Source organism: Furipterus horrens, unplaced genomic scaffold (assembly GCF_987537825.1).
Source record: "Furipterus horrens unplaced genomic scaffold, mFurHor1.1.pri manual_scaffold_17, whole genome shotgun sequence".
NCBI lineage: Eukaryota > Metazoa > Chordata > Mammalia > Chiroptera > Furipteridae > Furipterus > Furipterus horrens.
In genome coordinates, this window is record NW_028327187.1 from 60720903 (window position 1) to 60748324 (window position 27422).

The 27422-nt window shown below is 37.5% G+C and overlaps 1 pseudogene; it reads left to right on the forward strand.

Annotated features, from left to right (window-relative positions):
- The first annotated feature begins 21281 nt into the window (after window positions 1-21281).
- On the forward strand, window positions 21282-23102 carry LOC149991115 (glycylpeptide N-tetradecanoyltransferase 1 pseudogene; annotated as a pseudogene).
- Window positions 23103-27422: the final 4320 nt, after the last annotated feature.

Sequence of the window (27422 nt, forward strand, 5' to 3'; positions counted from 1 at the left end):
CTTAACATCCCCTAGTCTATTCTGTACCTACCAATTTGTACTTCTTAAAACCTGCATCTTTCTTCCCCATTCTCACCCTTTTCCCGCCCCACTGAAAATCCTCCAAATGATCTTCATATCTATGATTCTGTTCTTGTTTGCTTGTTGCTTAATTTGTTTTTTAGATTCAATTGTTGATAGCTGTGAATTTATGACTATTTCAATGTTCATGATTGTGATCTTGTTTTTCTTCAATAAGTCCATTTAACATTTCATATAATAATGGCTTGGTGATAATGAACTCTTTTAGTTTTATCTTGTCTGGAAAGCACTTTTATTTGTCCTTCAATTCTAAAGGATAACTTTGTTGGATAAAGTAATCTAGGTTGTGGGTCGTTGCTTTTCATCACTTTGAATACTTGAAAGTGCCTTAAAGCCGGCAAAGATTCTTTTCAAAAATCAGTTGACAGTCATATGGGAACCCATTTGTAGGTAATTATTTGCTTTTCTCATTGCTTTTAAGATTTATCTTTATCTTTAACATTTGGCATTTTGTTTTATTTATTTATTATTTTTCTATTAAGTCGTCCCATATTTTCCTCCATTTCTCCCCGTCCCCCATTCTGCTCAACCCTTCTCCCACAGTGAATCACCACACCATTATCCATTATCCATTAAGTGAGGAGGTAAGCCGTGTTTACCTATTTCTTCATCTTGACTTCAATTCTGCAAGAAAATATCTCATCTGCCAGTCATTCCTTCTTCCATCACCGTTTTAAATTTCTACATATTTTGAAGACACGCTACCAGAAAGTTCTGAGGGAAAGAGTTTATACATTTTAAAGGGTTTTGTTTTAAGAGTATAAATTTCCCTTTTTATAATTTACCTTCCCTTCCAACTTTTAATAAGAGTGCTGACTGGGACTGAGAAGATGGCGGAGGAGTGAGGGGAGGCTGTGCTTTCTGGCTCCCAAGACAGGTCTGTAGTTCAGGCTAATTGCAGACAGAACATCTCGGTGAGCAGCTGGACACTGTCAGGAGTCGAGCCTTGGCAATACTAGATTTGAGAAAACCATCCTGGAGTGACCTGTTTGGTGAGGATAGCGGAGGAAAAAAGGATGAGATAGTATTTCTGACTGTGGTGGCTCCCTGAGCTGCAGCTGGGAGTACACAAAAACTTTTTAGGAACCACAGGCTTCCCCAGAGAGGAATCGGGAGGATAGCGGATCTCTGCCCACTGGCAGAGCCAGGAGAGGACCAGGTAGCATCTGGCATTGAAAGACAAGAAACAGCATACTGCAGTGCATGTGAGAATGTAATTTTCCTTTTTTTTTTCTCTTGTGTACTGCGGAAAGTGGAGGAAAGGTTGGGGGTTATAAGACATTCTTGAGGAGTGCAGGCACAGAAGAGCGCTCTCCCACTCCCCAACCCTCCCCTTGGGTAGCACGGGTACACACAGGGTAGTGCCCTCATACATAGGCCCAGGCGCACAACCTGGTCACCAGCCGTGCATCGGGGTGCCCCTCGGACACATCCCAACAAACATAAGATCAGTGCACCAAAGGGCAGAGGGTGGGCCTGTTGGGCATGCAGTAGATAGTGTGCAGAAACCCCTGGCCAGATGCAGTGGACACCAGGCCAGAGCGCAGACCACTTGCACGGGCTCTACTAGTGCCTGTCACAGCAGATGCAGGAACGGCAGGCGGCTGTGGTGCGGGAATGGCAGGCGGCGGCGACTCACAGATGCTCACTTCCACTGTGCAGAAGTGTCCAGGGCCCCGCCCCAAGGGGTGAGAGACAAACTCCCAGGGATCAGCTCGGCAGGCCTGAGGCTAACCTGCAGGCCGGCTTGCGCAGTCACGTGCGCATGCACACTAGCACACCGGCCAGCTCCAAATACATGCCAAACCTGAAAGATCAGAAACTTCTGGCCCACCTCATTAGACCAGCTGTGGATCCAGAAAAAGTAGACGACACACAAAGGATGAACTGACATCTCAAAAAAAGAACTCAAGGCAAAGTGGACAGAGTGATTCTCAATCAACTACCCAGAGGGAATCCCACCAAAGAGCACCTGATATGTAACCAGACAGCATAAACAAACGACATAAAAGGTAGCCCAAGAACATCAGGCTCAGGAAATCAAAGAGACTGCACCACTGAAACACCCAGATCTCCTATAAAAAATATCATACCACAAAGGTGGGAAGTCAAAGCAGACAAACCCAAAAAACAAAAACAAACAAGAAGAATCCAACATGGTAAGACGCAGAAACAACCTCTCATTGAAAAGAAAAGAGGAATCCCCAGAAAGAGAGGTAGATGGAATAGAAAGCCCAAATGTCAGAAATGGAATTCAAAACAATGATGGTGAAGAAGCTGAATATACTCGATAACCTCAAAAACAATTATGACAACCTACAAGGAAGTTACCAACAGTTCCAAGAAAATTACAGGAAACTTATGAAGAATTACACCAGCATAAAAAAGGGCTTAGAAACTATTAACAAGAACCAGTAAGAAATGAGGAATTCAATCTCTGAACTGAAAAACACAGTACAATCAATCAAAAGCAGGCTAAACGAAGCAGAGGATCAGATTAGTGAGTTAGAGGACAATGTAGAAAAAAATTCCCAGACAATACAACAAAATGAAAAAAGATTGAAAAAGTATGAAGAAGATGTTAGGGAATTATAGGACAGCATGAGGAAAAATAAAATCTGAGTCATCAGAATAAAAGAGGGAGAAGAAGAAGAACGAGGAACAGAAAAGCTGATCGGAGAAATAATGACAGAAAATTTTTCCAACCTCATGAGAGAAAAATTTATTCAAGTTCTGGAATCACAGAGAGCCCCAATTAAGAGGAACCCCAAAACACCCACTCCAAGGCACATCATAATTAAAATGGCAACATTCAAAGATAAAGAGAGAATCCTAAAAGCAGTAAGAGAAAAACAGCAAATAATATACAAGGGAGCTTCGATAAAGCTATCGACCGATTTCTCAACAGAAACATTACAAGCCAGAAGGAAAGGGTCAAAAATATTTCAGGCAGTGAAAAACAAAGGCCTACAACCAAGAATACTCCACCCAGCAAGGCTTTTCTTCAAAACTGAAGGTGAAATAAGGAGTTTCTCAGACAAAGGAAGACTGAAAGAATACGTCTCCACCAAACTAGCATTGCAAGAGATGCTAAAGGGAATATTTTAAGAAAAAGAAGAAAAAAAGAGAAGAGAAACACAGGTACAAAGGGAAATGAATAAATACATGTCAATAATAACCTTAAATGTAAATGCATTAAATGCTCTAATTAAAAGACATAGGGTAACGGAATGGATAAGAAAACAGGACACACATATTTGCTGTCTACAAGAAACACACTTCAAAACAAAAGATTTACACAGACTATAAGTAAAGGCATATAAAAAGTATTCCAAGCAAACGGAAATGAAAAAAAAGCTGGGGTAGCAGTACTCATATCAGACAAAATGGATTTCAAAACAAGGGCAGTAAAAAGAGACAAAGAAAAACATTTCATAATACTAATAGGAACAATCCATCAAGTAGATATAACACTGATAAACATATATGCACCTAACATAATAACACCCAAATACATAAAAATATATAAGAAGTCCACAAGAAGGATATTAGCAGTAACACACTCATAGTAGGGGATTTTAACACTTCTTTATCAACAATAGACAGACCTTCGAAGTAAAGAAACACCAAGGATATGCACATATTGAACAACACACTAAACCACAAAAACTTAATTAATATATACAGAACTTTCACCCCAAAAAGCAAAATATACGTTCTTTTCAAATGCACGTGTCACATTTTCAAATATAGACCACATGACAAGACACAAAACGAGCCTCAACAAATTAAAAAATATTGAAATCATATCAAGCATCTTTTCAGACCACAATGCCTTGAAACTAAAAATCAACCTCAGAGAAAGAAAATCAAAGATATTCAAACTCATGGAGAATGAATAACATGCTATTAAATAATGAATGGGTTAACAATGACATCAAAGAATAAATTTAAAAATTTCTGAAAACTAATGATAATGAACACACAACATCCGAAAACATATGGGACACGGCAAAAGCAGTTCTAAGAGGGAAGTTCATAGCAATACAGGCATATCTGAAAAGGATAGAAGAATCTCAAATAAAAATCTAACCCTAATACTACAAGAAGCAGAACAAAAACAACAAACAAAGCCTAGGGCAAGAGGAAGGAAGGAAATTATCAAGATCAGAGCAGAATTAAATAGCATAAAGACTAAACAAACAATTCAAAGATCAATAATACTAGGAATTGTTTCCTTAAAAAAACAAGTAAAATTAACAAGCCTCTAGCCAGGCTCATGTAGAAAAAAAGAGAGGAGACCTCCAAAAAAAAAAAAAAATCAGAAACAAAAAAGGAGAAATCACGACTGATACCACAGAAATACAAAGGATTATAAGAAATAACGACAAACAACTGTATGGAAAGAAATTTGACAACCTAGAAGAAATGGACAAATTTCAAAAACATATAACCTTCCAAAACTGAATCAAGAAGAAGAGGAAAGTCTCAACAGACCAATAACAAAGAAGGAAATTGAAACAGTAATCCAAAATCTCCCTGCACACAAAAGCCCTGGACCGGATGGCTTCACAGGCGAGTTTTACAAAACATTTAGGGAAGAACTAACTCCTAGCCTCCTCAAACTATTCCAAAAAAACCAAGAAAGGGAAAAAATCCCAAACTCTTTCTATGAATCCAGTATTACCCTAATTCCAAAACCAGGTCAAGACGTAACAAAGAAAGGAAACTATAGGCCAATATCACTGATGAACATAGATGCTAAAATTCTCAATAAAATATTGGCAAACAGGATCCAGCAATACATCAAAAAGATCATACAACACGATCAAGTGGGATTCATCCCAGGGATGCAAGGATGGTTTAATATTTGCAAATCAATAAATATAATGCATCACCTAAACAAAATGAAAGACAAAAATCACATGATCCTATCAATAGATGCAGAAGAAGCATTTGATAAAGTACAACACTCATTTATGATGAAAACACTCAGCAAAATGGGAATAGAGGGAGCATACCTTAACATAATTAAGGCTGTATATGAGAAACCTGAAGGCAACATCATACTCAATGGACAAAAACTGAAAGCATTCCCCCTGAAATCAGGAACAATACAAGGCTGTGCAGTCTCTCCACTCCTATTCAACATAGTGTTGGAAGTCCTAGCCACAGAAATCAAACAAGAAAAGGAAATAAATGGCATTCATATTGGGAAAAAAGAAGTAAAATTGTCATTATATGCAGATGACATGATAGTGTACATAGAAAACCCAATAAAACTCCACTAAATGACTACTCGATATAATGTGAATTTGGCAAAATAGCAGGGTACAAAATAAATATACAAAAATATAAGGCATTTCTGTACACCAACAATAAAATATCACGGGCAGAGACAAAAAAGAAAATACTATTTACTATAGCAACAAGCAAAATAAAGTACCCAGGAATAAACTTAACCAAAGAGATAAAAGAGTTGTACTCTGAAAATTCCGTAACATTGAAGAAAGCAATTAAGGAAGATACAAATAAATGGAAACACATACCATGTTCTCGTATGGGAAGAATCAACATTATCAAAATGGCCATACTACCCAAAGCAATTTACAGATTCAATGCAATCCCTATTAAAATACCAATGACATATTTCACAGAACTAGAACAAATACTCCAAAAATTCATATGGAACCAAAATGACCCCGAATAGCAAAAGCAATCTTGAGACAGAAGAACACAGCAGGAGGAATCACGATACCAGACATCAAACACTACTACAAAGCCACTGTGATCAAAACAGTCTGGTACTGACATAAGAACAGACATATAAATCAACACAATAGAATTGAGGGCCCAGGAATAAATCCAGGAACATATGGTCAACTAATATTTGATAAAGGAGGAAGGAACATAAAATGGAGTGAGGGGAGCCTCTTTAACAAATGGTTCTGGGAGAGCTGAACAGGGACTTGCAAAAAAATGAAACTAGACCACCAACTTACACCACACATGGGAATAAACTCAAGATAGATCAAAGACTTAAATGTAAGCCATGACACGATAAAAGTCCTAAAGGAATACATAGGCAAGAAAATTTCAGATATCCCATGTAACAATATCTTCATGGATACATCTCCTAAGGCAAGAGAAATAAAGGAAAAAATAAAAAAAGTGACTACATCAAACTAAAGAGTTTCTGCTCAGGAAAAGAAAACATCAGCAAGATGGAAAGGAAACCAACCATATGGGGAAACATATTTGCCAATGATATCTCAGACAGAGGATTGATCTCCAAAATATATAAAGAGCTTATGTGATTCAACATCAAGAAAACTGGCAACCCAATTAAAAAATGGGCAAAGTACCTGAACAAACACTTCTCCGAAGAGGACATACAGAAGGTCCATAGACACATGAAATAATTCTCAACAATCACTAGCCATCAGAGAGATGCAAATAAAAACCATAATGAAATATTTTTTTACACCAGTCAGAATGGCCATCATCAACAAATCAACAAACAAGTGCTGTTGAGGATGTGGAGAAATGGGAACCCTAGTGCACTGTTGGTGGGAATGCAGACTGGTGCAGCCACTATGGAAAATAGTATGGAATTACCTCAAAAAACTAAAGATGGAACTGCCTTTTGAACCAGCGATTCCACTGCTAGGAATATACCGGAAAAATCCTGAAACCCTAAATCAAAGTAAGTTATGCACCTCTATGTTCATAGCAGCACTGTTTACAATAGCTAAGTGCTGGAACCAGCCTAAGAGCCCATCTGTATATGAGTGGATTAAAAAATGGTGGTACATTTACATAATGGAATACTATGCAGCAAAGAGAAAGAAGGAACTCTTGCCATTTGCGACAACATGGATGGAGCTAGAGAGAATTATGCTTAGTAAAATAAGCCAGGCAAAGAAAGAAAGATACCATATGATATCACATAAGACAGAAAATTTAAGAACAATATAAACAAATGAACTAAATAGGACAAGGAGAAGAATAACAGCCAATAGGGGGGTGGGGGAGGGAGAGAAGGGGAATATGTGAGGGAAGGGTTTAGTCCAGGAACGTGTATGGAGGACTCATGGACATGGACAACGGGAGGGATATGGTTGTGGCAGAAGGGGTGGGCTTGTTGAGAGGGAGCAATGGGGGAAAAATGGGACAACTGTAATTAAAAAATCAAAAAATAAAATTAAAAAAAAAGAAAAGAAACTACAACACCAACTTACACCATACACCAGAGTAAACTCAGGATGAATCAAAGACATAAATGTAAGCTCTTATACCATAAATTCATAAAGGAACCATAGAAAGTAAAATTTCAGATATTCCATGCAGCAATATATTTACCAATATATCTCCTAGGGCAAGGGAAATAGGAAAAATAAACAAATGTGACTACATCAAACTAAAGAATTTATTCTCAGCCAAAGAAAACATCAGCAAGATGAAAAGGGAGCCAACCGCATGGAAAAACATATTTACCAATGATACCTCAGACAAGGATTTGATCTCCAAAATATAAAAAGAACTTATACAAATCAAAACCAAGAAGAATTTAAAAATGTGCAAAGGACATGAACAGACAATTTTCAAAGGAGGATATACAGATGGTCCATAGGAATATGAAAGAATGCTCAACATCACTAGCCATCAGAGAGATGAAAATAAAAAACACAATGAGATACCACCTGACACCAGCAAGAATGGCCATCATCAACAAATCAACAAACAACAAGGGCTGGTGAGGATGTGGAGAAACGGGAACCCTAGTGCACTGTTGGTGGGCATGCAGACGGGTGCAACCACTGTGGAAAACAATATGAAATTTCCTCAAAAAACTAAAAATGGAACTGCCTTTTCAATCAGCATATTCACTGCTAGGATTATAGCTGAAGAATTCTGAAACATCAATTCAAAAGAACCTATACACCTGTATGTTCATAGCAGCAGTTTTTACAATAGTCAAGTGCTGGAATCAGCCTATGTGCCCGTCTGTAGATGAGTGGATCAAAAAACTGTGGTACATTTACATAATGGAATACTATGTAGCAGAAAGAAAGAAGGAGCTCTTTACCATTTCCGACAACATGGATGGAACTAGAGAGAATTATGCTTAGCAAAATAAGCCAGGCATCCAAAGAAAAATATCATATCATATCACCTGACACAGGAGACTAATGAACAACACAAAAAAACAAGCATAATTGAACCAGAGGCATGTAAACAAGAAGCACACTAACAAAGACAAGGGGGGAGTACAGAGAGAGAAAAGGGGATAAGAGGGGGAAGGGTTTAGTCAAGGAACTAGTGTAAATGACCCATGGACATGGACAGCGGGGTGGGGGTGGACTGTGGGAGATGGTGTAGGCATGGTGGGGGAGAATTAATGGGGGAAAATTGGGACAACTGTAATAGAAAAACAATTTAAAAAATGAAGTTGGATTAAATAAAAAGAAAATTTATTTTAAAAATACAAGTGTGCCTATTTCTCAGCACCTTAACAGATAATAGATTTTGTCATTTAAAAATATTTTCCAGTTTGAAGGACAAAATCAATTAATGTTAATTTTAAAAGTAATCCTCCTTGAAAAATAATAAGACTAGTTTTGTACAGTGTTTTTTTAAACAGGAATATACTATAGGATCTATAAGTGGTTACTTATTTATTTATTTTTAATTGTTTTTCAATACAGTTGTCCCATTTGCTCCCCCATTGCTCCCCCCCAACCCAGATCACCCCTTCTCCCACAGTCATTCCCCACCCTGTTGTCCATGTCCATGTCCATGTGTCATTTATACATGTTCTTTGACTAAACCCTTTCCCTACTTATGGTCCTTCTCTCCCTTCCCCCTCTTCCCTGATAACTATTATTCTGTTTCTTGTTAAATTTTGTTCATTTGTTTGTGTTGTTCATTAGTCTCCTGTATCAGGTGATATCATATGGTATTTTTCTTTCATTGCCTGGCTTATTTCACTAAGCATAATTCTCTGTAGTTCCATTCATGTTGTCACAAATGGCAGGAGTTCCATCTTTCTTTCTGCTGTATAGTATTCCATTGTATAATGTAACACAGTTTTTTAATCCACTCCTCTACAGATGGGCACTTAGGCTCTTTCAAGCACTTGGCTATTGTAAATGACACTGCTATGAACATAGGGGTGCATAAGTTCTTTTGAATTAGGTTTCAAGATTGTTCGTGTATAATATTAGCAGTGGAATCACTTGTTCAAATAGCAGTTCCATTTTTAGTATTTTGAGATAATTCCATACCGTTTTCCATAGTGGCTGCATCAGTCTGCATTCCCACCAACAGTGCAGTAGGGTTCCCATTTCTCCACATCCTCGCCAGCACTTGTTGATTGTTGCTTTGTTGATGATGGCCATTCAGACAGGTGTAAAGTGGTATCTCATTGTGGGTTGTATTTGCATCTCTCTGATGGCTAACGATGTTGAGCATTCTTTCATGAGTCTATGGACCCTTTGTGTATACTCCTTGAAGAAGTGTTTGTTCAAGTCCTTTGACCATTTTTTAATTGGATTGTCTGTCTTGTTGGTGTTGATATGTGTAAGTTCTTTATATATTTTGGAGATCAATTCTTTGTATGAGGTATCAATGATAAATATGTTTTCCCATATGGTTGGTTCCCTTTTCATCTTGCTGATGATTTCTTTTGCTGAGCAGAAACCCTTTCATTTCATGTAGTGTCATTTTTAAATTCTTTCTTTTATTTTCCTCGCCTCAGCAGATGTATAGGTGAAAATATTGCTGCATGGGATATCTGAAATTTTCCTGCCTATGTTTTCCTCTAGTACTTTTGTGGTGTCATGGCTTACATTTAAGTCTTTGATGCATCTTGAGTTTATTCTCGTGTATGGCATAAGTTGGTGGTCTAATTTCATTTTCTTGCATGTCCCTGTCCAGTTCTCCCAGCATCATTTGTTAAAGAGGCTCTTCTCACTCCATTATATGCTCCTTCCCCCTTTGTCAAATATTAGTTGACCATATAGACCAGGGTTTATTTCTGGGTTCTATATTCTGTTCCATTGATCTATATGTCTGTTCTTAAGCCAATACCAGGCTGTTTTGACTGCCATGGCCTTGTAATATAGTGTGATGTCTGGTATTGTGATTCCTCCTGCTTTGTTCTTCTGTCTCAATATTGCTTTGGCTATTTGGAGTCTTTTTTAGTTCCATATAAATTGTTCAAGTATTTGTTCTTAGGTCTGTGAAATATGTCATTGGTATGTTAATAGGGATTGCGTTGAAGCTGTAAGTTGTATATTGAAATAATGTTGAATTTTCCCATCAATGAACATGGTATTTGCTTCCATTTATTTGTATCTTTCTTAATTTCTTCAGTTTTATGTAGTTTTCTGAGTGCAGGTCTTTTATCTCTTTGGTTAAGTTTATTCCCAGGTACATTCTTTTTTTTTTTAAAGACTCCCCAATTATTTTATTTATTTATTTATTTGTTTGTTTGCTTGTTTTTTTTTGTTTATTTATTTATTTATTATAGAGAGGGGAAAGGAAAGAAAAAGAGGGAGAGAAACATCTCTGTGTGCTTGCCTCTCACATGCCCTCAACTGGGGGCCTGACGTGCAACCTTAGTCATGTTCCCTGACTTGGAATTGAAGCAGCAGCACTTGATTTGCAGGCCAACGCTCAATCCACTGAGGCACGGCAGCCAGGGTTTTTTATTTTTCTTTTTGCTATAGGAAATTGGATTTTTTAAAAATTTTATATCTCTGATATTTTATTGTTGGTGTACAGAAATGCCTTCAATTTTTGTATATTGACTTTGTAATCTGCTATTTTGCCAAATTTGCTTTTTATGTCAAGTAGTTTTTTGGTGGAGTCTATAGGGTTTTCTATGTACACTATCACGTCATCTGAAAATAATGACAGTTTTACTTCCTCTTTTCCAATTTGGATGCTTTTTATTTCTTTTTCTTGTCTTACTGCTGTGGCTAGAACTTCCAACACTATGTTAAATTGGAGTGGAGAGAGTGGACATCCTTGTCTTGTTCCTGATTTCAGGGGAAATGCTTTCAGTTTTTGTCCATTGAGTATGATATTAGCTTCAGGTTTAGAAGTGCTTACTTTTTTTCCTAACTCGTCATTTAAACTTATGCAGTACTATCCATCATAACTAGAAGTGTGCTGCATACCATAACTCATTAATAATTCATGTCCTGGTAAACCTGTAATATTTGCAAGTTATGTCTATTGCACACATTTATTTACTCCACTTTAATCACCTGTAGGAAAACAGCTATATTTGCCTCCATGGCATCATTAGGGAAATAAATAAGTTAGCTTTCACCCTTTGTATTCCTTTATCTGATATATTGTAGAATATGATTGTTTTATTTGTGAAGTAATGATACCAAATAAAGAATCACTTTAGTGGCAAAGAAAATATTTTTAACAAAAGCCTTCTTAAAAAAATTGTTTCACCAGTTGGAAAGGTAAAGCAGTCAGAGGGGAAGGGGAAGTCGTCATAAAAGAGAGTTAGATAATAGGCAGTAAAGCATAAAAGAATTTCCTAAAGTCTTGAACAGAACTTGTGAAAATCTTCAAAAAACGATTACACAGTACAATGTATCACCAAGGTGTGCATTTTCTTTAGTTGCTTTGTGATTTTCCTTAGATGTAAGCCTATTTCATGGTGGAAATAGAAATACACAGGGAGCTCTCTCTAGCTTGGCATTTTCTGGCTTGCATCTGCTCAGATGTGGTTCCTAGTTTTGGCTTCTTACAGGTAGGAAAAGGAAAAAGCACTTCAACTGTTTTCATGCCCCACCTCTAATATCATCTGGTGTGAAAATACGGGGTGTGAGACTTCCTTCTTTATTTATGCAGAGAAACAATGTCACCCATTTCTGAAGAATGGGTCGGGTCGGCAGCCGTCCGTCTCGAGAGACGATGGTGTAGCTTCTTAAGAGTCTATCTGCACCGCCGAGAATGGCTGTGCAGTCCGACTCGGGAGTGACACGGTATCTGTCTCCTCCCATGTTGAATCGACATCTTGCGATGTCGCTGGAGTGTCCTCTCCAGTGAAGCTGAAGCTACAGAGCCTGAGCAGGGTGATATGGAGGGTCTGCTGTTGCCCATGCAGCAGACCCCCCCCTCTCTTCGCAGCTGAAGGATCCAAGGGAAAGACGGAGTCAATACAGCTTGGCTTCAGGTGCGCCGCAGGAGTTGCCGGTGTTGACTACAACGTCAAACCGCCTTAGGGACTCCGGCTCCGGATTTTCTGTCGGGGTTTACTCCCTTAGCCTTTCCCCTGAAGAGGTATGCCGCAAGGCAGCGGAGGTTTCTTGGAATCAGAGTTTTCCTTCTCTGATGTGCCCTGACTGGAAGATCGAACCAGCGACACTTAGCTCGCAGGCCGACGCTCAATCCACTGAGCCAAACCAGCCAGGGTTCTGAAGAATGACTAATATAATAATATTGGGGACTTCGTACTTTATCAGGTTGTCACATGGAACTGAAAACCTTTTGGATGTTAATTTTCCTCATGCACTATTTAATACATCCATCTCTAGCCTTGTAGTTCACTGTTTACTAAGAGGGAAACAAATCTACTTTTCAAGGACAATGTTGATCAAAAAAAGGTATGATCCACTATTCCAACTTATTATGTCAGCTCACTGAAGTAAGATCAGGAGTCATGTCCCCGGTGACAGCGCTAGTCATCTTTGATTTATGATTTAATTGACATTCTTAAAACTCTGTAGCATGTGAAATAAAGGAATTCTTAACCATTATTTAAATAATTGATCATTCTTAGTGATTTTATTTTCTTCTTTAGGTAATGTTTGATGTGACTTTTGAAACCATCAATGCAAGATTTGGGGTTTTTCAAAGCCTGGACTTGTATCTTTGAATCACATTTTAGTATTTCATTAATGTGATAGTTAAATTTATTGTCAACTTGACTGTGCAGAAGAATGCCCAGATATTTGTTCAGACATTATTCTGGTTATATCCATGAGGGTGTTTTTAGATGAGATTGAATCAGCTGACTGAGTAAAGCAGATTAACTTCCCTAATATGGGTGGAACTCATTCAATCAATTGAAGAGCTGAATAGAATAGAAAGGTTGAATAAAAGGGAACTCCTCCCTGACTGTTGGACCTTAGACATTGGTCTTGTTCTGCTTTTGGACTTGTATTGAAACATCAGCTTTTCTTGGATCTCAAGCCTGCTGTATTTTTGACTGGAAATTACAGCACTTGTTCTCCTAGATATCAAAATCCAAGAATGTTCAAGTATCCTATATAAAGGGTGAAGATCAATCCATGCAGTTGCCCCTCCATATCTGCAGACTCCCAATCACATATTGAAGACAGTACAGGTATTTATTGAAGAAAAAAAAAACTCCTATAAGTGGATCTGCACAGTTTAAACCTGAGTTGTTTAAGGCTCAACTATATATAGATATCTTAGGGACAAGATATCTATCTATTTATCTATCTATCTGTCTATTATTTATCTATCACAAATCATTGGTGACAGCTTTAGCCTCCTCAAACATGGTACTGTTCTGTTACCATCAGCAGTATATAGATGTTGTGATATGGCTGACTTGCAGAATGAGGATTATAATGTCTTCTTATACAATGTTTTGTAGAGACTAGGAAAGCTATATAAAATTTTATAGTTTTAGAAGAATTTAAACACTGACTTGGTTATTTTTTCTTAAACTTTAATATCCCTAAAGTATAATTTTATATTATGTGTTTTACATTTCCCATGACTTACACCTATTAGGAAATGGAGTGAATATTAACTGAATAGCTATAATCAATTATATGATATTTTTACCAGCCTTGAGTCATAGTGAGTAGTAAGTAATTAGAGACCTTGCTAGTTGGAAAACATACAACATGGCCTTTGGTTACAGGTTTTATTCACTTGAGCTATCTGGTGGTAAGAGTGTTTGTTGTTGTCATGTGATTATAGAGGAAGCACTCTATTAGAAGGTTTTGCATCTGTTAAGAAGGTATCAGCTACTTATTGTTCTTTTTAATAACCTCTGCTTCTCAGTACTAGTTTCACAAATCATGTGATCATTTTTGTGTTTCTAAATATTTATTATAATAATTGGAGTTGAGAAAATTAGCAATGTAGGAAATTTATTGTTTTGTGGGTAAGGTGGATTAGGGTAAAAACCCAGATTGTAGAATGTAAAGTATAAAATATATTTATTATTGTATTCCTTTTATTTGAATATCTTATCTATTTAACTCAGATTCCTGCAACAAAATTCTGTAAGGAAAGAAATTAAATCTCTTACAGAATGACAACAAGGAGGGATGAACTGGGTCAGGGGATTTTAGTTCTGGCCTGGTAATTTCAATTTGACTCCAGTCAGTAATGAAAGTTGTTGATGCACTATGGGAAATTGGTGGTAGTCTAGAGCCAAATATGAACAAGTACATCTATCAGCACAACATATCACTACTGAGCAATCACGCTTATGGTCTCAAAAGAATTAAGGAGGCAATGAATGCAAAATGGTTCTCAAGGAAAACAGGTAGGTTCTTTTCTGTCAAGAGAGATATTAAAATCCTGTAAGCCAAAGTTCTATTTTCCTTCTTTAGTGCTAATGCTGCAGAAGTCATGGACTTTTAATTTGATTAAAAAGTTAAATGCCCTAAGTTCTACTTTGGGTTTGCATCATTGATTTATAAAATGGGAAACATCTGTTTGAATTTGCATGAAAGTGTCAGAGACTTATTAACACAGTTCATCAAGACCCAGCAAAAACAGAGCAAACAGTAGGTCAAATGAGTAATATTATGACAATATCCAGATTCAGAAGATACTAGGAATGTCTTGTAATGAAGAAAGTCACCAGGTTGCTAATTATTGTACTGTAGGTACTAAGAACATGGGAGGGAAACTGAAGCATATGTGTATATTGAGCAAAGTGCTCTAATTCAGATGTGATTGGATTGGATATCATTTATAAATAATACATAATATAGATGGTGGGCAAAAGATAATGGTGAGGATAGCAGAGGACTGTGGTTCTCAGATCAATATGCAAACAGATATTGCAATGTTTTCATTGTGTAATGCAATGCAGCTAGCAAGGAATAACTGGTAAATCTTTGTAAGAATTCTAATAAAGGAAACCCTTAGTTTTCCATTGTTACTTTATTAATCAGGAAAAGTGTGTGAGTGTTTCTTGTCCAAATTATCAATGCTCTAAAGCAGTGATTCTCAACCTTGACTGCACATTACAGTCGTTTTGGGTGTTTTGGAAACAGAATCTACTGCTTCAGCTACCCCAACCTCTGAAAACTTTGTTTAATGGCTCTAGCATAAGGTAAGGTACCCATATTTTTAAAAATCCTCAGTTTCTTTTAAAGCTTACTGTTTGAGGGTAAGATATAATATCATCAGTCTTATGTATTAGCTTTACTCATAGGCCAAGTATGTGGCACTCAAGTGGTGAGATTCAAGTGCCTTAAAAGTTTCCTCAGTCCGTTGGTATGTTTTTGGCATCATCCCTGCCATACTGCCTAAAATAACTGTTGGAATCTTTGTATAGTAGCTGAAAGGCAGATCTCATCTGGGAGAGTTGACACATGTATAAATTATTTATAATTCATTTTTCAGATTAACTAGCAAAGGGAACATTCATTTTAATGGGGAAGCAGAAGTTCTAAACCGTGGAGTACTATCTAAAGAGGTAAGTCATGTCTAAGGTGACTAATGTTCCCTGTTTGTCTAGTATTGTGGAGTCTTATAAGATGCAGGACTTTTACTTTTAAAACCAGAATTGTCCTAGGAAAACCGATATGAGTTGTTAATAATAGTCCTGGGTAGAGAGCATCAAGATCTATGAAGGCATTGAACACCCAAGTAGGAGTAAGGAGCTCTAAAGGAGGAGCAGAGAAGAAATCAGAATGAAGGACCCATTTCGCTTACTTTATTTTTTTGCCTGGAAATGATATAACAATAGTGCGACAAGATCATTTATCAGAATACAAGTAGTGTGGATTACTTATTTTTCTTAATTGCTAGAAGAAACACAAAGAATAAGTTATACATGTTTTGCTCTTTGTATTTTATTCTCTTCTGTTTCTAGAAGGTAGCTAGGTCATTTTGTTCCTGGGGGTAGGGTGTAGTTAATGTTGCCAAAGTTACCACCAACATACAACAAAGCAAGCAAACAATAAAACTTTCTATTTTTGGAAAGCCTCAATTCATTGAACAGCTTAACTGGAATGAGAAGTTCTAAGGTGAGATATTTGAGAAAGGGTTGTAAGAGAGACCCAAGATGGCAGCAGAGTATATGGAAGCTACACTAACCTCCCAGAACCCAACTGGAATTACAGCTAAATTATAGAAAAATCATCCTGAATAACCAGCTGAACACTAGCTGTAAAGAAGCCTTATAACCATGGACAGACAGAAGAAACCACTTCACTTCACCACATTGAGACTAATAGGAAATGTGGAGGCACAAAAGGGCAGGCTGGGATCCCACAGGTGGCAACTGAAGTGCTGAAGGGATATTTCAGAGGATGGGGGGTTCCCCCTGAGAAATGTGGGGTCTAAATCTCAATTTGGGCTCCCAAGCCTACAGCACCAGAATCAGGAAAGGAACCCAAATAACAACTGGCTGTGAAAAGTAGTGGGGTTTCTGTCTACCAGGGAGAGATGGCTAAAGATACAGAGAGCCTATAAAAGGGCCAATACACAAAATTTTATTTGCAGTCACTTGCCCTGGGCTCTGACAGAGGGAGGGCTGAGTGGACTGGAGACACATGAGGAGACTCTGGGGTTGGTGGCTCTGGGGAGAGAGCTGAAGGGTCAGCCACCAGGATGCCTGTGCTAAGTCATTCACCATACTGCAGAAGCCATCTTTCTCAGGTGGAGCACCCCCCTCCATGAGGCATCAGCCTGAGGGGAAGCAATAGCCCAATCTGCAGGCATTACTCTTGCCTCACCCTGTGGAACTTAAGCCAGGCTACAGAAGAGTAAAGCTGGAGGCTATTTTAGAGACAAAGCCTAACAAAGCCTGCAGGCAGAGGCAGATCTCTGGGAGCTTTGAGACTTTAACTGATGCTCCCCTGGGCCTGATGCTAGTAAAAGCTAGCCTTAGTAAACAACCTGGTTCTTTTGGCACACAACCAAGCCCATCAGAGGAAGCAATAAACTGTAGATCATTGATAACTCCAAACAGGTTGTCCAGGGCCAGTCACAGGCAGCATCTGACTTAGGCCTGAAAGAGAGTCTGTTCAGATCTACCTAACATATAGAAACAAACACAAAGAGGCAACCAAAGTGGGAAGACAAAGAAACAGGCCTCAAGTCAAAGAACAAGAGAATTACCTAGAAAAAGAGCTAAATGTAATGGAGGCAAGCAATTTATCAGGTATAGAATTTAGAGTAATGATTATGAGAATGCTCGACAATGAAAAAAAGGCATGGAAACAATAAAAAATGACCAGTCAGAAATAAAGAATGCAATATCTGAAATAAATAATATACTGGAAGGAAAATTGATTGGAAGTAGCAGCAAGATATTGAGAGAATAGTCCTTGAAATTAGGCAGGGAATGGTGGATTGACATATCAAGAAAACTGAGGTGCTTGGGCTGTGTATGTGTGTAAAGGGATGGGTGTTATACTTAGGAATGCCAAACTCATTATTTGATAGAATTTTTGTGCCCAGTATTGTATAGAAACTACTGAGTTTCCCAACTTCAAAGGATGCATGTGAGCTTATCTGTGGTGACTGGTGTAAACCTCAATCAGAGTCCTCTAATGTTCTGCTCTGTGTGAGACTTGGGATACCCAGTAATGGAATAGATTTAATTTACTGCTGCCTAGTAGGATGGAGGCTCAGAGCACAATAAAAAAAAAGTGACACCTGGCTGCTGTGGCTCAGTGGATTGAGCGTCGGCCTGTGAACCAAGTGTCACTGGTTTGATTCCCAGTCAGGGCACATTACTTGGTTGCACATCAGGTCCCCAGTTGGGGGTGCAAGTGAGAAGCAACCACACGGTGATGTTTCTCTCCCTCTCTTTCTCATTTCCCCTCTCTCTAAAAATAAATAAAACAAAACAATAAATAAATAAGTAAATTATTTTTTTAAAGTGACATTTTTAATACACACAAAAGTGTAGACAAAAATCCGTATCTACTACAATATTTACTTTTGAAAACCTATGATGTGTCTTTATACACACACATGCATGCATGCATGTTATGTACAACCTATGAAGCATATATATGCATGTGTATATACAAACATGCCTCATATGTTGTATATAACATATATAAGTATATATACATTCTTATATAATATTTTCAAGTGTAATATACACATTTTACAGATGAGGATCTGAGAGGCAAATTTGACTCATCACATAACTTGTAAAAAATGGAAGAACTAGGAATTTTAATCTGTGCTTTTTTATTTCCAAACCCCATACTCTCACCACTCATCGTTTTACTTCTGTATTGGTTAGACAGAAGAAAAGGAAAAAAAATACTGAAATATTCTCTATTTGTTTCCTTTCTCTAAAGGAAAATGTGTAAGTACAAATTGAAGAAGAAAATGTATTGACATTTTCTATGGAATTAGCCTAACTTACATGGATGACAATTTGAGTGCTTTCAAAGCTTAAGGAGTAAATTTAGTTTCTGGGATAGACAGCTCTGTGATGGAGTTGTTTGTCACACCTCTTTTGGGGTAAGTCTGCATGTATACCTGTAACAAGCTCAGCTTTATTTCTAGACACTTGTAAATATGTTTTATATGGTTTTCTAAAAAATAACTTATTTATTTATTTTTAGAGAGAAGGAAAGGGAGGGAGAAATTGAGAGAAAACATCTATCAGTTGCCTCTTGCATGTCCCCAGCCAGGGACCTAGCCCACAACCCAGGCATGTGCCCTGGCTGAGAATTGAACCAGTGACCTCGTGGTTTGCAAGACAATGTCCAGTACACTGACCGACACCAGTCAGGGCTCTTTATCACCAAGTGATTTTTCTCTTGGTCAGTTTCAATTTGTCTTTCAACTACAGCAAGGAAAAGGAGAGTGGCTCTAAAATGTGGCATATAGCCTGGTGATTATTTTGCTTTCATATCCGGAAAGCAATTTTTAGATAAGTGGTATATTTCAGCTTCTTACTGCATATGCAGCCTTTAAATTACAATTTTTGTACTTTAAAATAGTGCAAAATCAATAGACATTCAATAGAAACAGAACTTTAAATTTTGATATTTTCCCAGGCTAGTGATTTGTGATATAATACTCTTTTATGATACTGGGCAGCCATAGTGAGCTACAGCTCCAAGTCAGCAACATGATCCTGAGGGTAAATAACTGATACTCTCCTACAATGTACTATGTTGCCAGACTTTTTTGAATATTGTATTTCGCATTTTTGTATCCTGTCACATCTACAAAATGCCCACCTGTTTCTCCTGCTTCTGGTGAGAATAAGCAGAGGAAGGCAATTGCTCTCTAGGTGAAATTAAAGATACTTGCTCAACAATAAGGTAAGGCAAGTGTTCTAAGCACATTTAAAGTAGGGTAGGCCAAGGTATGGTGTTTGGTAGTTTAGTATTAATCTAATTTTTGACTTAAGATATTCCAACTTATAATGGATGCATCATAAATTGAACAGGAGCTGATATGCTGAAAAAATTTATGGAGATCATCCAGCTTTATTTAAATGAAAAACAATTAAGAATTTGAAAATGAGAACAAAAATGAAAGTGGATCTAGTTATGTTCTTAATGATATGATATGGTATCATGGTTGCTGTGGTATCATGTTTAACTTGAAGAAAAATGTGTTGACAATAATGTGTTCAAAGGTATTGTTAACACTTTAGGAGTCAGACAGACCTCTGTTTGATACTGGTTCCATAATTTGCTCTGAGAATTTTAAGTTACATAAACACTCTAAGCTGTATTTCCTCATCTTAAAATAAATATGACAGTACATAACTCATGAAGCAGAAATAAAATAATGTATATAAAATAATTATCACAGTATCTGATATATAAAAATTGGTTAATAAATATTGGCTGCCATCATCATCGTCATCATCATTTTTCTTCTGTATTAAGCACAAGTATTCCAAGCAAATGTACATGAAAAAAAAAGCTGGGGTAGCATTACTTATATCAGACAAAACAGATTTTACAGCAAAGGCCATAAAAAGAAATAAAGAAGGACATTTCATAATACTTAAGGAAAAATCTATCAAGAAGAATTAACCCTTGTAAACATATATGAAACCAACATAGGTGCACCCAAATGTATAAGAAAAATATTGTAACACTAAAAGAAGGATATCAACAGCAACACATTTATAGTAGGGGACTTTAACATCGCATTATCAACAATGGACAGATCTTCGAAGCAAAGAAACACCAAGGATATTGAGGCACTGAACAACACTCTAAATCAAATGGTCTTAATTGATATATATAGAAATTTTCACCCCAAAGAAGCAAAATATACATTCTTTTCAAATGCACATGGGACATTTTTAAAGATAGACCACATGGTAGGACACAAACAAACCTCAATAAATTTAAGAAAATTGAAATTATATCAAGTGTCTTCTCAGAACACAATGCCTTGAAACTAGAAATCAACCTTAAGAAAAAAACTCATAGACATTCATACTCATGGAGAATGAATAACATGCTATTCAATAATGAATGGGTTAATAATGAAATCAAGAAAAAAATCAAGAAGTTTATGAAAACTAATGATAACACACAACAGCTCTAAAACTATGGGACACAGCAAAAGTAGTCATGAGAAGAAAGTTCATAGCAATACAGGCTTTCCTGAAAATGATAGAATAATCTTCAATGAGAAATCTAGCCCTTCAGCCAAAAGAACTGAAAAAGCAACAACAAATCCCAGAGCGAGTAGAAGGAAAGAAATCATGAAGATCAGAGCAGAATTAAATGATATAGAGACTAAACAGACAATTCAAAAGATCAACAAAAGTTGGAGCTGATTCTTTAAAAAAATAAATAAAATCGACAAGCCTTTAGCCAGGCTCATGAAGGAAAAAAGAGAGAGGACAAAAATAAACAAAATCAGAACTGAAAGGGAAGAAATCACATCCGATATCACAGAAATACAAATGATTGTAAAAAATTACTACAGCCTCGGAACACAAGATGGCAGATGAGAGTGAGACAGCAGTGAATTCACTGGCTGGTCCGCGGCCTCAGATGATGGAAGGGAATGGAAATGGGCATGAGCACTGCAGCGACTGCGAGAACGAGGAGGACAACAGCTACAACCGGGGTGGTTAGAGTCCAGCCAATGACACTGGAGCCAAAAAAAGAAAAAGAGACAAAAAAAGGAGAAAGGCAGTGAGACAGATTCAGCCCAGGATCAGCCTGTAAAGATGAACTCTTTGCCAGCAGAGAGGATCCAGGAGATACAGAAGGCCATTGAACTGTTTTCAGTGGGCCAGGGACCTGCCAAAACCATGGAGGAGGCTAGCCAGAGAAGCTACCAGTTCTGGGACACACAGCCCATCCCCAAACTGGGAGAAGTGGTAAACACCCATGGCCCCATGGAGCCAGACAAAGACCACATCTGCCAGGAGCCCTACACCCTGCCCCAGGGTTTTATCTGGGATGCCTTGGACCTGGGGGACCGTGGTGTGCTAAAAGAATTATACACCCTCCTGAATGAGAATTATGTGGAAGATGATGACAACATATTTCGATTTGATTATTCCCCGGAATTTCTTTTATGGGCACTCCGGCCATGTGGCTGGCTCCCTCAGTGGCACTGTGGGGTTCGAGTGGTCTCAAGTCGGAAACTGGTTGGGTTCATCAGCGCCATCCCAGCGAACATCCACATATATGACACAGAGAAGAAGATGGTGGAGATCAACTTTCTGTGTGTCCACAAGAAGCTGCGCTCCAAGAGGGTGGCTCCAGTCCTGATCCGTGAGATAACCCGGCGAGTTCACCTGGAGGGCATTTTCCAAGCTGTTTACACTGCCGGGGTGGTGTTACCAAAGCCTGTGGACACCTGTAGGTACTGGCATCGGTCCTTAAACCCATGGAAGCTGATTGAAGTGAAGTTCTCCCACCTGAGCAGAAATATGACCATGCAGCATACCATGAAACTCTACCGACTTCCAGAGTCTCCTAAGACACCTGGACTGCGACCAATGGAAAAAAGAAAACAAAAAAACAAAAAAAAAAAACATTCCAGTAGTGCATCAGCTCCTCACCAGGTACCTGAAGCAGTTTCACCTCACGCCAGTCATGAGCCCAGAAGAGGTGGAGCACTGGTTCTACCCCCAGGAGAATATCATTGACACATTTGTGGTGGAGAATGCAAACGGTGAGGTGACAGACTTTCTGAGCTTTTATATGCTTCCCTCCACCATCATGAACCATCCAACCCACAAGAGTCTAAAGGCTGCTTATTCTTTCTACAACATTCACACCCAGACCCCTCTTCTAGACCTCATGAGCGATGCCCTTGTTCTCGCCAAAATGAAAGGGTTTGAGGTGTTCAATGCACTGGATCTCATGGAGAACAAAATCTTCTTGGAGAAGCTCAAGTTTGGCATAGGGGACGGCAACCTGCAGTATTATCTCTACAATTGGAAATGCCCCAGCATGGGCGCAGAGAAGGTTGGGCTGGTGTTACAGTAACCAGTTGCCAGTGAGATTCTGGATAAAGTCACTGAGAATTCAAACCAGGAAATGGAACCCCACCACTTGTTGGTCCAATTTTCACAAACGTGAGAATCCCTGGCAAAGGGAAGAGAAGCGAACTGGCTTTACCAAACAGCCACTGAATTTGACACTTGTATTGTGATGGCGTAGGCTGCGTGACGCCACCTCTGGCTATGTCTCTGGTCTCCCTGTATTCCAGTTAATCACATCTTTATGCAGCTCTGATCAAGGGAATGTAACTGCTGAAAACTAGCTCATGATTGGCATATTATGGAGTTAACGGGTGAATAATATAAGTATATATATATTATTAAAAAATTACTACAAATTACTACATGGTAAGAAACTTGACAACCTAGATGAAATGGACAAATTTCTAGAAACATATTATCTTCCAAAACATAATCAAGATGTAGAAAGACTGAACAGACCAATAACAAAGATTGAAATTGAAACTGTAATGAAAAAACTCACTGGACAAAAAAGCCCTGGACTGGATGGCTTCACAGGCAAATTTTAGAAAATATTTAAGGAAGAATTAATGCCTACCATTCTCACACTATTCAAAAAAAACCCAAGAAGAGGGAAGACTCCCAAACTCTTTCTATGAAGCCAGTATTACCCTAAATCCAAAACCAGGTAAGACAACAAAGAAAGAAAACTACACGCTAATATCGCTGAAGAAAAAAGATGTTAAAATCCTCAACAAAATATTGGCAAGCTGGATCCAGCAACACATTAAAAAGATCATACACCATGCTCCAGTGGGAGTCATCCCAGGATACAAGGATGATTTAATATTTGCAAATCAATAAATGTAATACACCACATAAACAAAATGAAAGACAAGCATCACATGACCATATCAATAGATGCTGAAAAAGCATTTAATAAAGTATAACACCCATTTATGATGAAAACACTCAGCCAAATGAGAATAGAGTGAGCATACCTCAACATAATAAATTCCATATATGAGAAACCTGAAGCCAACATCATACTCTGGACAAAAGCTGAAAGCATTCCCCCTGAGGTCAGGAACAAGACAAGGATGTCCACTCTACTTCAATTCAACATAGTGTTGGAAGTTCTAGCGACAGCTATCAGACAAGAAAAAGAAATAAAAAAACTTCCAATTGGAAAAAAAGGAAGTAAAACTGTCATTACTTGCAGATGACATGATAGTGTACATAGAAAACCCTAGAGACTAAACTAATAAACGACTCGACCTAATAAGTGAATTTGGCAAAACAGCAGTGTACAAAGTCAACATTCAGAAATCAAAGACATTTCCGTATACCTACAATAAAATATCAGAAATAGAAACTAAAAAAAAAAAAAAAAAAAACAATGTTTTATAGCAGCAAGAAAAATAAAGTACCTAGGAATAAACTTAACCAAAGAGATAAAAGACCTATTCTCAGAAAACTACATAAACTGAAGGAAGAAATTAATAAAGATACACATGAATTGAAGCAGATATGTTCATGAATGGGAAGAATCAACATCATTAAAATGTCCATACTACCCAAAGAAATTTATAGATTCAACGCAATCCCTATTAAAACACCAGTGACATATTTCACAGACCTAGAACAAACACTTCAAAAATTTATATGGAACCAAAAAAGACTCAAAATAGCCCCAGCAATCCTGAGACAGAAGAAAACAGTAGGAGGAATCACAATACCAGACATCAAACTATACTACAAAGCCACTGTGATCAAAACAGTCTGGTACTAGCATAAAAACAGACATATAGGTCAGTGGAACAGAATAGAGAGCCCAGAATTAAACCCTGGTCTATTTGGTCAACTAATATTAGACAAAGAGGGAAGGAACATAAAATGGAGTGAGAAGAGATTTTTCAACAAATGGTGCTGAGAGAAGTGGCCAAGGACGTGAAAAAAAATGAAACTAGATAGCGAACTTACACTACACAACAGAACAAACTCAAGATGGATCAAATACTTAAATGTAGGACGTGACACCATAAAAGTCCTAGAGGAAAACATAGGCAGAAAAATTTCAGATATCCCACTTGACAATATTTTCACCGATACATCTCCTAAGACAAGGGAAATAAAGGAAAGAATATAAAAATGGGACTACATCAAATTAAAGAGTTTCTTCTGAGCAAATGAAAATATCAGCAAGATGAAAAATCAACCAAACATATGATATAACATGTTTTGCAATGATACCTCGTTCAAGAGATTGATCTCCAAAACATATAAACAACTTACACATCTCAACATCAAGAAGACAGAGAGCCCAATTAATAAATGGGCAAAGGATCTGAACAAATACTTCTCCAGGGAGAATTCACAGAGGGTCCATAGACATATGAAAGAATGCTCAACAGCACTAGCCATCAGAGAGATGCAAATACCAACCACAATGAGATACCTCTTTACACAAGTCAGAATGGCCATCATCAACAAATCAAAAAACAAGTGCTGCTGAGGATGTGGAGAAACAGGAACGTTACTGCACTGTTGGTGGTAATGCAAACTGGTGCAGCCACTATGGAATTACCTCAAGAAACTAATAATAGAACTACCTTTTGAACCAGTGATTCCACTGCTAGAACTATATCCTAAGATTCTGAAACTGTAATTCAAAAGAACTTATGCACTCTATATTCATAGCAGTGTTATTTACAATAACCAATTGCTGGAGGAAGCCTAAGTGCCCATATGTAGATGAGTGGATTAAAAAACTGTGGTATATTTACACAATGGAATACTATGCAGCAGAAAGAAAGAAGGATCTCCTGCCATTTGCAACAACATGAATGGAACTAGAAAGAATTATGCTTAGTGAAATAATCCAGGCAATGAAAGAAAAATATCATGATACCGCCTGATACAGGTGATTAATGAACAACACAAACAAATGAACAAAATTGAACAAGGAACAGAATAACAGTTATTCAGGTGTGTGGGGGGAGGGAGATAAGGGGGCTAATTAGGGGATGGATGTAGTAAAGGAACTAGTATAAATAACCCATGGACATGGACACTGGAGTAAGAAATGACTGTGGGAAAAGGAATGGGCTGGGTGGGTGGTAGAGCAATGGGGGAAAATGGGACAGCTGTAATAGAAAAACAAAGAAACAAAATCATCAAGGGCTATTCAATGTATGAATTAGATTTCTCTTTAATGGCTCCAAAGAGCCAAAGTTAGATAGATGAATGGGCACCAGGGGGGCATATTTTGGCTGGATTGTGAAACTGAAACCATTTGAAAATTATATGGGCTCCTTAACCTTGGAAATATTTAACTTAAATAAATGCTGAATGACCAGAGGCCTGGATGGTTATATAATTCATTCCCATATTTTTCAAGGGATTGACTTCAATGGTCTTTCTGGCTCCCATGAACTCTGAAGTTCTATAAACCATGGAGAAACCTCTAATGGATTAGATTTCCAGGCTGCTAACAAGACTTGTTTTTTGCACATTTCTCTGTTGGCATTACAAAAAGTTTATAGCTTGTTGGGCAGTTTAATCCCTTACATTTATCATTCCAACCTTGCAAAGTATAACTTGGATAATTTTATTATATAAAGAGTACAGATGAATCTTTGATAATCTAGTATGTTTTACTACCAAAAAGGAACATTTCTTTTTGAATGTAAATTTACAGTAAAAAGCATAGGACTTCTCTACTTGTATGCACAAGGCACTTTCTCTTGCCAAGGAACATACTTATTTTAGTTCTTGCTTGGAGAGATATTAGTCCCCACCTCATTTCTCCTGCTAATGCTTTCTTGAATTCTCCCAGTTTTGGCTAGTGAAATACCCACATTCAGGCTTAATTTTGTTATAGTTTCCAAACTAATCCAATTTGAAGCTTACAATCTTGCAATATTTCCTGCTGGTCTGACTCAAGACACAACATTGTTGTTAAGTCACTGTATAAGGCTGTACTATGTAGAGTTGTGGCCTATATGACTTGTGATTTGTCATTCCAGAGTTGAAAACAGTTCTTCTGTATTGTGTCTTGAGTTCTTACACTTTCTTCCTGGGTACCACAATTTCCATATTTAAAGTTTTTTTTTTAGATTATGTCCTGATGCCATGTGCCAATAAGGGGTCTATTATAGCTTTGTTTTTCTTCTTGTCTAATAATAATGATAATAATAGCTATCATATCTTGGTGCTTACTAAAGAACTGCTTCACCATACTTTTGAGATCAATGTTAAAAACTAGAAAATTCAGGGCAGGTGAGCAAAAAATGTTTAGAGAGTGTTTTTCTTTTCACATAAGTACACAAACAATTGGGATGGAATTTTTTAAAGACAAGAGGTAATTAGAATTCCATCATCAATGATCATTATAGGGAGAAATTTTAACAGTTTTTAAAAATAATACAGAGATTATAATATGTTAAAGTGATTTAAAATGTAGTAGAACTTTCTATTGAAAATAACGTAGACCTCTATAATTATCAAGGTGGGGGGAAATCTACTATGGTCAACTGAAGACTGCTGATTAGTTTGTACCTGGTTTAAAAATTGCCTTAAATCTGGCTATAGGAGTTTGTTCAATCCATTCAATTCTTATACAGCTGGTTTTTAGGTACAGTGTAGACATGCAAAGTGT